This window comes from Lissotriton helveticus, unplaced genomic scaffold, assembly GCF_964261635.1.
Source record: "Lissotriton helveticus unplaced genomic scaffold, aLisHel1.1 SCAFFOLD_892, whole genome shotgun sequence".
Lineage (NCBI taxonomy): Eukaryota > Metazoa > Chordata > Amphibia > Caudata > Salamandridae > Lissotriton > Lissotriton helveticus.
In genome coordinates, this window is record NW_027611928.1 from 14,352 (window position 1) to 26,840 (window position 12,489).

The following is a 12,489-nucleotide window of genomic DNA, read 5'->3' on the forward strand; positions in this document are numbered from 1 at the left end:
GCTGTACGGCTGACAACCTTGGTCCCTCTTCGAAATAACGAAGGACACTTGGGAACAAGAAAAACACCACGAACAGAAAACCCTACTAGAGTATACTCAACAGCTGTAGTCCTAGCTCAGCAAACTGAGAGATTTGGCATACTCTTCCTTAGAAAATAGCCAGAACAGGCAAAAGAAATATTATGACAAAGGCAAGAAATGGAGAACCCTAGAAAGGGGAGACTGGGTTTTAGTGTTGTTACCCTCCTCCACTAATAAATTCAGGAGTGAATGGCTGGGTCCCTATCCCATAGTAGACACCATAGGGAGAACCACTTACAGGGTCCAGATCTCCCCTTCGAGGAGGCAGACCTTTCACATCAATCTATTAAAAAAATGGATCGGTCCGATACCCAAGGTAGCTCAATTCGGAATCCCTACTGGGTCAGAACAGAGCACCTTAGAAAAACTGCCTGTTAATGAAGAACTTACATACGCCCAGAAAACTGAGCTCCAAAATACCTTACATCCCTTCTCTCCAATGTTTTAGGACCTGCCAGGATGAACACTTTTGATAGAGCACAAAATAGAAACAGAACCAGAGAAATGTGTGAAACAAAAACCCTACAGGGTGCCGGCAGCATGACGACAGGATATAAAAAGGGAAGTACAGGACATGCTCAAGTTGGGGGTTATCGTCCATCTAGAAGTAACTTGTCGTCCCCTATTGTAATGATTCCTAAACCGGACGGGACGACCCGGTTCATTATGGACATTAGAGCTTTAAATAACATCTCCTCCTTTGATGCCTATCCCATTCCCCGGGTGGATGATATAATAGAAAGGATAGGCGAATCCAAGTTTATTACCATGCTAGACTTCACTAAGGGGTACTGGCAGGTACCCCTTAGGGAAGAAAATAAACGAAAGACTGCCTTTGCAACAGAGGAGGGCCTATATGAGTTCAACGTCTTGCCCGTTGGGCTGCATGGGGCGCCTGCGACCTTCCAGAGGTTGATGAATACCATCCTACACCCCTTTTCCTCCTTCTGTTCCGTCTGTCTTGACGACATTGTAATTTTCAGCAATACCTGGTCAGACCACTTCACACACTTAACAGCTATTCTGGAAGCCCTACACAAGGCAGGGTTACACATTAACTCAAAAAAATCTAGAGCGGCATTCTCCAAGGTTAAATACCTGGGGTATATGTTGGGGGAAGGTGTTATAGTCCCTCAAGAGGAAAAAGTAAAAGCCATCATGAATACTCCCTTCCCCAAAACAAAGAGAGAGATACGAGCCTTTCTAAGCCTTATAGGCTATTACAGGAGATTTATAGACAACTTTGCGGTGACAGCAGCTCCGCTCACAGACCTTTTAAGAAAGGATATTAAACCCTCTTCCATTCTAAATACTTCGGAGGAGGCTAAACAAGCCTTTAAGACCCTTACAGTGGCCATCACTACAAGCCCAATTTTGATACCTTCCAACTTCAGTAAACCTTTCTCTTTAGCCACGGATGCTTCGGACATGGGCTTAGGAGCTGTATTGTCCCAAATAGGAGAGGACGGATTAGAACATCCGATCCTCTACATTAGCCGGAAACTACATCCTAGGGAGTGCAAATATCCCACGATCGAAAGAGAATGCCTGGCGATAAGGTGGGCGGTGGAGAAATTAAAGTACTACCTAGAAGGCAAGCCTTTTGTACTTTATACAGATCACGCCCCGCTACAATGGATGAATAGGACCAAAGCCCATAACCCTAGAGTACTCAGGTGGTTCCTTTTTCTACAACCTTTTTCTTTTTCAATACAACATCGAAAGGGCACTGAGAATGGAAACGCTGATTTCCTATCCAGATAATTCATTCTTCCCAATCGGCAGAAACCAGGGGGGGAGGAACGTAACACTGGGCAGGGGACGGGGGGTAAAGAACCGGATAATGTTGAGTGGTGGCGTAGTGAACTGACGTCCTCCACCTCTCTGCCTCATTATCAGCATAACTGGAACAGGGGAGAAGCCTGTTCCTGGGAACTAGCCGACGAATTGGATGACGGCCCCTTTAACTGGAAGACACACGAGTATGCAGCTCCGGCCCCTGATGACGACGCGGGATTCCTAGTGGGTAAAAACGTGGAAGAAGATGTCCTGGCGTGTGACATCACCGACCGAGGATCAAGAGTGGGAGAGCGGACTTGAGGAGCAGAGAACGGAGCTTTTGGAGGCGAACCGGAGGACGACAGGAGTAAGCCAGGAGGCCACCGAATCCGTGGAAGACGGGGTTCTTGTAAACCGTAGCCGCGTGTGTGCCACAATATATGCCCAACCTTTCTTTGTCTTCACCGTGTAAATATACCCCTTCTCACCAGTAATCATGCCTCTGCACCCTCGCACGTTTAATAAAGTGTTTAGCACCTTAGCACGGGTGTCCCCTGCACTTGCCCGGTTCCCTGTGGGAGAGTCCAGATAGAGTACATATCCTGACAACCTGTACCTTTTTCTTTTCCCTGGCAGAGTCCAACGAGGAGTTAGGAAGAACGGAAAATCCCCTGAAGTCTGCTTCTTAACCATCTGGAAACAAGACCATAACCAGACGCCATCACGGACCCCAGAGCTTTTCAGAGAGACACCTTGACAACCTGACATGAAAAAAGACGTTTTCCAAAATAAAACCTTACCTACCCCAAACTGGTCTTAGGTCTCTTCGTGATCCCACGCCACAGTCACACACTACAACATCTTTCCCTTTAGACCGAAGATAACAGCCTACAATAAAAAACGAACCAAAAAGCAACAAAACTAGAAAATGCATTTCCAAAAGCTGCAAAAGAGAAACTGTTAATACAAATGAACAATATTAAACTTTGTTGGTACCTTAGTGATGTGCTTACTACTGGGCTTCACTCCATCTGCAGCAATAACGCTCTGAAAGGAGAAATTACTGCTGTGAGTCTCAGAGTCTTCAGTATTACTGGTCTCAGTCACGAAGACTGTGGTGTCGGAAGATAACTTTCTCTTATTTGGCTTCATAGATCCACCAGTCACGCCATCGCTTTTAGCAGACACGCTACTGTCAGCAGCATCATAACTTCAGGCAGACCAGCAAAGCGGATATCACCACTCACTTTGGGTGAACAAACTCGTCTCTGCTACATACATCCACTCTGTTCTCAAATTTGCTTGGGGCTGCCAAAATGCAAAGTGTTGCAATATATTCGCCACACTTTCCTGACTACCTTGTTTTAAAAAGCTGTGACATTCAAGCGTGATTCTTGGTTCATCTCCAAGCTGAATTTTTTTTAGAGATTCTATTGCCACACAATACTATTCCCATATTCCAGTTTGTCCACAGGGTGCTTCAAGCCTGGTAGGTTGTCTCCTGCCTGTTTTGCAGATAATTTCAGATAGTTTCTGTAAGAAACTGAATTAATATTTACGGTAGATGAGGAACAAACACAACCGTTGTCAGAATGAACTTTCAAAGCCATTCAATTAATCTAGGATCAACCCCCTGGTACCTAAGTACGGAACAGGCAGGCTTAACTTAAGGTAATATGTCAAATATTTATGAAGAAACCAAAAAAGTAAAAGTCAAAATGCAAAACAATAAAAAACCCAAACCAAAATAGAAAAAAAAAAGTAAAATGTATTGAATAAAATGACACTAAAATGACAAAATCCAATAAGGGGAATGAGATATGAACTTTAACGCTGTAAGAATCACAAGGTGCCAATGGATGAGGGGCCCGGGCATGGGTTAGTCTCTCTGGAGCGGACTGCCAAGTCTGAGTGAACTTGTTCTCCCAGTTCAGCAGGAAGTCACTATACCGGAGAAAGGGCTTTTAGTGGAATGAAAAACCTTGTGATGGCTCCCAGAGGGACGTGGTCGATGTAATGAAGGGCGTGGCTTAAAAACCCAAACTGAAAATACATGCTCGGCATAGTGTGTCGCCCCACTGGTATTTTGCTGCATCGCCATTCCATCCATATATAACAAGTAACATTACATCTACTACAGGCCAGGACTATTGGCTTTGTCAATGGTTGTTAGTTGCATAAGATAAATATGCAAAAGTGATGGCTTCAAAGCTTGAGGGGGGCTGCTAAGGGTGGGAGGGGGCTGCGAGAGGTGAGAGAACTGTAGCTGGTGTGAGAGCGGCGCTGCAAGGATGTAATGGGTGCTGCGAGGGTGTGATGGGCACTGCGAGGGTGTGATGGGCACTGCGAGTGTGTGATCGGTGCTGCGAGGATGTGAGGGACGCTGTGGGGTGGTGAGAGGACGCTGTGAGGAGTGCTGCTGGGGATGAGAGTGGCGCTACTAAGGGTGAGAGGGGCTCTGCTGGAGGTGAGAAAGAACTCCAGGTGGTGTGAAAGCTGCACTGCTTGAGCGAGAGAGGGCCTGGTGGGGGTAACAGATGTGCTGAAGAGGGAGCGAAAGGGCACTGTAGTAGACAAGCAGTAATTCAGGGGTTAGAAGGGTAACACAGGGTTCGGGGACGGGCGGTGCAGGGGGCAAGGGATGCCCTGCAAGGGGGGGAGGGGACATTGCTGGTGGGAGAAGGACACCGACGTGTACCTGGGAGCTGTGCACGAGAGGGGATCGCTGCAGACTTCATCGAGGGCATTGAAGAGGGGAGGCTGGGGGCACTACCACAGTGAGGAGTGCCATGGCAGTGGCTAACAACAACAAAAGGATGGAGCAGATAGTGTGATAAGTGTGTAAACGGGCGCTCCTCTGGTGTGAGATTGGATGCCCCACGGAGGGAGGCCGATCAGCGCGTCACTGGTTGAAGGTGTAACTCGGGGAGTGATCAGAGGTCTGGTAGTGAGCCGTCACAGTGAGATCTTGAAAGGAGTGAGTTTGTATGGGAGGGGAAGACCCTGTGTACCGGGACTGTATGTGCACGCGTGTGGTTGAAGTGTGGATAGGGCGCACACTGCAAGAAGTCACTGTGGGGAGATTGGATGTGTGCACGGGTGATAGTGAGTGTATGGAATCACCGTGTGAAGGTTGCATCCGTGCAGGTGGTGAGGAAGCAAGGAGAGGGTGAACCAGTGTGTGTAATGACTGTCTGCTGGAGGGCTGTGTGCAGCGATGAAGGGCTGCTCGTTGAAGGTGTGTGCAGCGTGATTGTGAGGGGACTGTGAGTGCAGGTAGTGTCTGAGAACAACTGTTGCCAGCAGTGCGTGATACGTCACCGATACCCTGAAAACGCGCTGGCGGTATATATATCGCTGTGACACCCCTCATGGAAAGTGCGTGCAAGGCGCGTGTCTACAGAGAAATGTGTGCACCGGGAACCATTGTGCAGACGTTATATCAGAGGGAGTGTGTCAGTGAGATTGTGCATAGAGAGGCTTCTTGCAGAAAGTCACTACAACAAAGTGTGTGCAGGGGGAGTGCGTGTATGGGGGTCACCAGTTAGGAAGTCACCACAGCCGATTAGGAAGTCACTGCCAGAAAAGTGTGTGCAAAGGGGGTCACCAACTAGGTAGCCACTAGCCACTGCAGGGAGAGTGCGTGCAGGGTGAGTGCGTGCATGGTGAATACCAGCTAGGAAGTCACCGCAAGGAAAGTGTGTGCAAGGTAAGTGCGTGCATGGGGGGTCACTGGCTAGGAAGTTATTGCAACAAAAGTGTGTGCAGGGCGAAGGCATGCATGGGGGTCACAAGCTAGGAAGTCGATTTAAGGAAGGTGTTTGCAGGGTGAGTGCATGCATGTGGGTCACCAGCTAGGAAGTCGCTTTAAGGAAAGTGTGTGCAGGATGATTGCATGCATGGGGGGTTACTGGCTTGAAAGTTATGTGGCCTACACTGTCATCCACTCGAAGGGTGCTCTGTTCTGTATTATTATATGTGTGGTATACGAGGCTCCTTGTCCACCACCACGTCCACCACCACCACAATGTCCACCACATCCACCAATACCACCATGTCCACCACCAACATGTCCATCATCATCACCACGGCCACCACGAGGCCACCACCAAGTCTACCACCACCACATCTACGTCAACCACCACGTCCATCCCCCAATTCCACCACGGCATCCACCACCACCGCGTTCAACACCACTGCGTCCATCACCACCACGTCCACCACCACCACATCCACCACCACCAACTCCACCACAACCACCACGTCCACAACCACCACCATGTCCATCGCCACCACATCCATCACCAGCACGTCCACATCGTCCACCCCACCATGTCCACCACCACCACCACCATGTCCACCACCACCACACCCACCACACCCACCACCACGTCCAACACCATCATGTCCACCACCACCATGTCCACCACCATCACCACGTCCACCACCACCATGTCCACCACCATGTCCACCACCATGTCCACCACCATGTCCACCACCACCACGTCCACCACCATCACCACGTCCACCACCACCACATCCACCAACACCCCATCCACCACCCCGTCCACCACCACCACCATATCCACCACCACCGCATCCACCACCACCGCATCCACCACCACGTCCATCACCACCACCACATCCACCACCACCATTTCCACCACCACCACCACCTCGTGCACCACCACCACATCCACCACGTTCACCACCATGTACACCACCACCACGACACCCACCTCCACCACCACGTCAACCAGCACCACACCCACCACCACCACGTCCACCACCACTACCACCACCACCACATCCACCACCACCACGTCCTTCATCACATCCACTACCACCACATCCACTACCACCACCACATCCACCACTACCACGTCCACCACGTCCACTACTACCACGTCGACCACCACCATGTCCACCACCATCACGTCCACCACCACCACGTCCACCACCACGTCCATCACCACTATGTCCACCACCACTATGTCCACCACCACCGCATCCACCACCACCGCGTCCACCACCACCACTACATCTACCACCACCACGTCCACCACATCCACCACCACGTCCACCACAACCACTAACAACACCATGTCCACCACCACGTCCACCACTACATCCACCACCATCACGTCCACCACCATAACATCCACCACCACCACGTCCACAACAACCACATCCACCACCACCACATCCACCACTACCACGTCCACAACCACCACCTCCACCACCACCATGTCCACCACGACCACCACGAGGCCACCACCACGTCTACCACCACCACGTCCATCACCACCACATCCACCATGCCCACCACCACGTCCACCACCACGTCCACCCCCACATCCACCACCACCACGCCACCACCACCACCACGTCCACCACGGCGTCCACCATCACTATGTCCAACACCACCGTGTCCATCCCCACCTCGTCAATCACCACCACGTCCACCACCACCATGTCCACCACAATGTCCACCACCACCAGCATATCCACCACCACCACCAAGTCTACCACCATCACTATGTCCACCACCACATCCACCACCACCACCACCGCACCCACCACCACCACCATGTCCACCACCTTTAATTTCCTATGCAATGAATAACGTTAACAGATTTTTCAGGGCGCATCCGCAGAAAAGTCCTCTTCCTGTTGGAAATTAAGAGAAATTTAACCCCTCACCTAAACAATACATTTACGAAAAAAATGGACCGAATGAGAGCCGTGGCCTGCGGCCTTGGTGCTACAGTAATATTACACCTGGAGGCCAAGAAACCAAGCGTAGAAGCCCTGAGATCACGGCCGCCGTGCCGCAGATGCACACACCGCGGCGGCCTTCTGTGGGTTCTGCCCCGGTAGCTCGCGTGGTTTAATGTAACAGGCCATTGGCTTTGAATAGATTGCACGGGCTTCCCAGGGGCGGGATACACTTACAGGGGCAGATTTAATCTTCCATGAAAAATCAGTGGGATGCCAGTGGAGCATGGGACAAAGAGGCGCGAGTGGTTTATAGCCGCTGCCAAAAGGACCACTGGACATAACTTCTTCAAACAGTATATGTCCATCTTCACCATTGACCCAGTAATGCACACCAGAATCGGAGTCCTCAAGGACAACTGTGACAATCAAACCACACACACAGGTATCTAGGTAATCCATAGGATTGCTTCTGTTGTGGGGTGGGAAGGGGGAATTCCATAAATCTAATGCCATTTGAATATAATTAAATTGGGGACTTTACTGTAAGGAAAATAGTACTTCAAGGAAGTAAGCGGCCACTAAGGCATTTATGCCACACACATGTTTATTTGTTGACAGGAAAATACACTATGTAAAATGTTTCAGTAACTGACAGCTTTTGGTTAAACCTGGGCAGAATCATTCAAATTCAAACTTTGTTGACAACGAATTAGAAATGTATTGTTGTGTGTACAGCGCCCTAGGCCATAAGAGCCTAGGGCTCTTAATTGCAGTTAGGAAAAGGAAGTAACTAGGCCGTTAACTTTAGGAACACCTTCATTCTTAAAGGCAGCCACTAGATATACATGCTTTGTTTCCCTACATCGACTTTACACCGTGCTGGCATCAGTGCGGCCCTCGGTCACACCACAGACCAAACTTTGCGAAAATGTTTGTGAGTACCTGTGACCTAGATCAACAAAATGCGGGAGTAGTTAGACAGGAGGACGAAACAGAACCTTGCATCTCTAAAAGGCACAAACAGGAACCAATTAAAACAAGCATTGGCATAGCCAATAGGTCTCGCCTTTGGGACCTTATAAGTGTTTAGCCATGCAGCAGTTGATGTTGTTGCACCAAGGATATTGTGCTGGATAACTAAACACGTATAAGGTCCTAAAGGCGAGACCTACTGGCTATGCCAATGCTTGTTTACCTGATGGGCATTGGCTGACCGCTGCCTGGTTACTGAGGCCCTGGTGAGGTTGAGACATATTTGGGGGAGTTTTATCCTCATCAGATGATGCTGTGCAGGCCCAGGCCCAGGTGCAATGAGGCGCAGTCGGTGCTGCCTGGGAGTGCGTTCTTTCACTTTCGATTGGCGGGGCTGCCACCCTTCACTCTCCCAGGTGCAATGAGTCGCAGCGGTGCGGCCTGGGAGTGCGTTGCCAATGCTTGTTTACCCGATGGGCATTGGCTGACCGCTGCCTGGTTACTGAGGCCCTAGTGAGGTTGAGTCATATTTGGGGGAGTTTTATCCTCATCAGATGATGCTGTGCAGGCCCAGGCCCAGGTGCAATGAGGCGCAGTCGGTGCTGCCTGGGAGTGCGTTGCCAATGCTTGTTTACCTGAGGCGCAGTCGGTGCTGCCTGGGAGTGCGTTCTTTCACTTTCGATTGGCGGGGCTGCCACCCTTCACTCTCCCAGGTGCAATGAGTCGCAGCCGTGCGGCCTGGGAGTGCGTTGCCAATGCTTGTTTACCTGATGGGCATTGGCTGACCGCTGCCTGGTTACTGAGGCCCTAGTGAGGTTGAGTCATATTTGGGGGAGTTTTATCCTCATCAGATGATGCTGTGCAGGCCCAGGCCAAGGTGCAATGAGGCGCAGTCGGTGCTGCCTGGGAGTGCGTTGCCAATGCTTGTTTACCTGAGGCGCAGTCGGTGCTGCCTGGGAGTGCGTTCTTTCACTTTCGATTGGCGGGGCTGCCACCCTTCACTCTCCCAGGTGCAATGAGTCGCAGCGGTGCGGCCTGGGAGTGCGTTGCCAATGCTTGTTTACCTGATGGGCATTGGCTGACCGCTGCCTGGTTACTGAGGCCCTAGTGAGGTTGAGTCATATTAGGGGGAGTTCTAGCCTCATCAGATGATGCTGTGCAGGCCCAGCCCAGGTGCAATGAGGCGCAGTCGGTGCTGCCTGGGAGTGCGTTGCCAATGCTTGTTTACCTGATGGGCATTGGCTGACCGCTGCCTGGTTACTGAGGCCCTAGTGAGGTTGAGTCATATTTGGGGGAGTTTTATCCTCATCAGATGATGCTGTGCAGGCCCAGGCCCAGGTGCAATGAGGCCCGGTCGGTGCTGCCTGGGAGTGCGTTGCCAATGCTTGTTTACCTGAGGCGCAGTCGGTGCTGCCTGGGAGTGCGTTCTTTCACTTTCGATTGGCGGGGCTGCCACCCTTCACTCTCCCAGGTGCAATGAGTCGCAGCGGTGCGGCCTGGGAGTGCGTTGCCAATGCTTGTTTACCTGATGGGCATTGGCTGACCGCTGCCTGGTTACTGAGGCCCTAGTGAGGTTGAGTCATATTAGGGGGAGTTCTAGCCTCATCAGATGATGCTGTGCAGGCCCAGCCCAGGTGCAATGAGGCGCAGTCGGTGCTGCCTTGGTGCTACAGTAATATTACACCTGGAGGCCAAGAAACCAAGCGTAGAAGCCCTGAGATCACGGCCGCCGTGCCGCAGATGCACACACCGCGGCGGCCTTCTGTGGGTTCTGCCCCGGTAGCTCGCGTGGTTTAATGTAACAGGCCATTGGCTTTGAATAGATTGCACGGGCTTCCCAGGGGCGGGATACACTTACAGGGGCAGATTTAATCTTCCATGAAAAATCAGTGGGATGCCAGTGGAGCATGGGACAAAGAGGCGCGAGTGGTTTATAGCCGCTGCCAAAAGGACCACTGGACATAACTTCTTCAAACAGTATATGTCCATCTTCACCATTGACCCAGTAATGCACACCAGAATCGGAGTCCTCAAGGACAACTGTGACAATCAAACCACATACACAGGTATCTAGGTAATCCATAGGATTGCTTCTGTTGTGGGGTGGGAAGGGGGAATTCCATAAATCTAATGCCATTTGAATATAATTAAATTGGGGACTTTACTGTAAGGAAAATAGTACTTCAAGGAAGTAAGCGGCCACTAAGGCATTTATGCCACACACATGTTTATTTGTTGACAGGAAAATACACTATGTAAAATGTTTCAGTAACTGACAGCTTTTGGTTAAACCTGGGCAGAATCATTCAAATTCAAACTTTGTTGACAACGAATTAGAAATGTATTGTTGTGTGTACAGCGCCCTAGGCCATAAGAGCCCACACAAAAGCTTCAAATTTAAGTTTTCTAATGTTACTAAAAAGACCATGAGACTGAAGATAACAAGCATTTGCAATGCAACAGGTAGGCCATTTACACGAGTTTAAGCTATTGGGATTGTAAATGACAAAGCATTTTATTTATGTTTTGAAACCCAAAACATAAATAAAAGGCATTGTCATTTACAATGCCAATAGCTCAAACTTGCGTAAATGTGAGACCAATTGCTTTGCAAATGCTTGTTCCAGTTTGTTGCGGGTCCAAACACCCATTTGGTAGCAAGTAGTGGGTTTACTTCAACTGCCTGGTATTTAGTAAACATCAAATGAATTGCTAGTGAGCTGCCAACTATCAGGGTCGCACTGAGATAGAGAATATTTACGGGCACCAAAATAAAAATGCTCACCATTAGTGAATAGCTGAAGAAGTGGCATCTATAAGCTAACTGTAATGCACAGTTATCATGCAAAAGGAAATTAATAATAGACTACTGCGTAGAATATCTATGCAATGCAGTAAAAAAAGTACATAGATATGCAAGTCAGATTCAGAGAGCACTATATTCATTCTATATCATGCATTACAATATTTTAGCTTTTTCCCACTGGAAACTTGCTCAGCCCAATAAAAGTCAATGTTAACATGTTCCCCCACGTTTCATTAAAACTCTCCCACATTGTTGTACCAAAATACATTTAAGCCTTCTTTATTTATGTACATGAGGGTATACACTGCTCAAGTGAGTGCTTATATTACGTGAATCACGGTTCATTACCATTAAAGAGAGGCATATTAGACTTGCAATGTCCTCTGAAACCTATTTTTTGTTTTGTTTAGGACTCGTGCCCCCTGTACTTTTCATTTTTGTACTTGCGGTTTGCTGTTTTCAGTATCTGTATGGACTTAAATATACAAAAGTGATGTTATTACAATCCTTAAAATAGCAAATGTGTCACAAATTGTGGCTTACGTGAGGACGGAGGGACAGGAGACTGATTAGTTAAGTGGTGAATAAATACACCAGCCTCGTCACACTCACACTTCTTTGAAAACTTGACAAGCCTGTCTGCTCAACTGCGACCCCTTTTCGAAGAACATGGAAATACACATGTAGCTGGGGTGGTCGCCGGGAGGATCTAGATCAGTGATACTCAAAGTACAGCCCGGGGGGCGCATAAAGCCCTTCAGGTCTTTACTTGCGGACCCCTGGGCAGCAGCAGCACTGGGCTGCCGTTTGCTTGACTTAGAACTAACATGAAAAAGAAACGTACATATACAGCAAACACTTATTTAAAGGTTAATTGCAGTTAGGAAAAGGAAGTAACTAGGCCGTTAACTTTAGGAACACCTTCATTCTTAAAGGCAGCCACTAGATATACATGCTTTGTTTCCCTACCCCGACTTTACACCGTGCTGGCATCAGTGCGGCCCTCGGTCACACCACAGACCAAACTTTGCGAAAATGTTTGTGAGTACCTGTGACCTAGATCAACAAAATGCGGGAGTAGTTAGACAGGAGGACGAAACAGAACCTTGCATCTCTAAAAGGCACAAACA